Source organism: Penaeus vannamei, chromosome 16 (assembly GCF_042767895.1).
Source record: "Penaeus vannamei isolate JL-2024 chromosome 16, ASM4276789v1, whole genome shotgun sequence".
Taxonomy (NCBI): Eukaryota; Metazoa; Arthropoda; class Malacostraca; order Decapoda; family Penaeidae; genus Penaeus; species Penaeus vannamei.
The window spans coordinates 26,376,943-26,379,442 of record NC_091564.1 but is presented as its reverse complement, the minus strand read 5'-3'; positions in this window follow the sequence as shown (position 1 = coordinate 26,379,442).

The following is a 2,500-nucleotide window of genomic DNA, read 5'->3' as shown; positions in this document are numbered from 1 at the left end:
TTCAGTATGCCGCGGGGCGAGCGAGGACTTGATATGCTTGGAGGTACACGCGCTCGAAGCGAGAATTTTTTCGTACCCGGGTTCTAATATGATGGTAATGTCGGCTCTTTAATTCTGTCTCAACCGGCAAGGAAGGGAAGGGACGAGGGGGAAAATCTGCAGCGAAAATATATGAATATGATATGCATATATAAACATGCAGACGCGCACGCATACACACTCAGAAACTGTGCAGATCTTGGGTGGACGTTTGCCTGGTTACGGAGACTTATAGGGAGATGGAGAGACAGACGGATTAAGCGGGAAGGGGAGAGAACGAAAGGAGATAAAAGAACTTTATCCATCAGATACGAGGGGAAATGTGGCGCTTGATGGAGAGACGAAGAAAACTGTGTTTATGATTAGATACAGAATAAATGAATACTAAATAAATGTCTAAACACGAATAAAATAAACATAATGAAGAGGATGACTTGTAAACGCCCCTTCCCCGCCTTTTCTTTCGCCAAGAATCGCCCCACTTTTTCTATCTCGAAGCCATAGAATGTGACAAAAATGTCCGACTTCGCCTTGAAATGGCCACAAAAGAGCTGAGGAAATCGTGATGGAATCTGATTGCGAGGAGCACGTGTCCGCGAGATCCGATCCCAAATATCTCGAGATATTAAGCGCCTTCATCGACGTCGTCGCACCTGAGGGCGTCTTCCCTGCCGGCTGCGCGCCCTCCGCCGGCACCCAGGGGCTTGGACGCTGGTGAGGCGGTGATGACGGGAAGGCGGTGGTGACGGGGAAGCGACGGTGCTGTCTCGGATGCTCGGCATGGCGATGGTAGCTCGGGTCTGTGATAATGGTGAAAAGAGTGGAGGCCTTGATAATGCTGAGTTGCGAGAGGCATCAGCGTATGACGACGAAGGGCAGGAACCTTTTTAGCAGGAAGATGGAAGAGGAAGCTTCAACTTAACGGATGTGTGCGTAAAGTGGGAAGAAAAAGAGGAGGAATTATAGGCAGAGAGAAGGAAGAAGGATAACACACAGATAAAGTAAAAATAATGGAGGAGAAATGTAGATGTAAAAGTACACCTGTATCGCAGGCCAGACGAGGTGGAGTCTGGCAAACAGGGCGTCAACTCTCCGGAAGCGGGGTCGCGACGCGCGCCCACATGTGGGAACGGGGAGGGGGTGGGGGAGGGGGAGGGCATCTTGGGTGGGATGGTAGGGGGGTTGAAGGGTCGGAAATATGGGCGGGGGAGGCGGTTAAGATGGCATGTGTTCGTACTGTGAGGGTGCTCCGCCTTGGGCTGTCTGTGTGTGGGGCTTTCGTGGCGCTTCTCTGAATGGATTTGAGTTGCTGTTTCATTAAATAGTGTCGCTGATTAACGTAACGATCTTATTTCGGGTTTTGCCTTGCTTATGCAGATGACATTATGCAAGCTGCTGTTTCTTTACATGGGAGTAGAACCTGTTGAAGGCCGTTCATACCTGTGGACTTGACTCCAATTCATTCTTAATAATTTCTCAGTTTTAGAATGGCTAATGCTTAACAAAAGTACGCCACCTTCTCTCCGGTGATAACAAAACACGCGCCCTTGTTTCAAAGCGATTCGCCTAAACAATGCGAACAAACAAATCTTGATCCAAGGACGATGTTTTTGCCCCGGGCCGTGAGAGCGCGTGCGGAATTCTGTCATCAGGTGCTATTCTGGTGCTGGGTTACCCCCCCCCCTCCCCCTGCGTCAAAGTTGCGGCGGTTCACGGGGTGTGTGAGGGAACGCCGCCGCCCGCGCTGGCTGCTCTTGGGCGAGGCGCTCCAAGATGCTCAGGAACCGATTATAGTTAGCATCTTTGAAATATACAGCGCATGTTTTATCTATCCACTTATTCATTTTCCTGTTTATAATAAGGTTCTGTACAATATTCCTTCCAACATTTAGTACTGAATTGCTCTTAAAAACGAATAACAAGAAAACCACAAAATGCCAACCGATTCCCCTCTCGCAAAAAAAAAAAAAAAAAAAAAAAAAAAGATAACGTTAACACAAGCTTCACACATAAAAATCCCCACAAGCTTAAAAAGGAAAATAAAAAATGGAGAGAAAAAGAGAAGGGCGGATGTGGAAGGCGAGAGAGGGACAGGGTGCCGGAAGGGGGGGGGGGTGCAGCGCCAGGAGGGAGGGTGCCAGGGAGACGGGTAGAAGGGACAGGGGTGCAGGGAAGGGGATGGAAGGGAGAGTTGTGTTAGGGAGAGGGGCGTCCGGGGGAGGGCGGCTGGGTAGGGGGAGAGGTCACGGGATGGAAGGAGAACCTGCCAAATTTTGTGGCCGAGATCCAGGTCATCTCCGCACGCCCACCCGAGGCTCGATCGGAGAATACTAAGTGTGAGAAAGACTTTTCCCTCTTTTAACGTTGCTTCTCCCTTTTTCTAACACCCAACATCCCCCTCTCTCTTTCTCTTCCTTTCTCTATCCTTACCTCTTTTTCACTCTTTCTCTATCATTCTCTC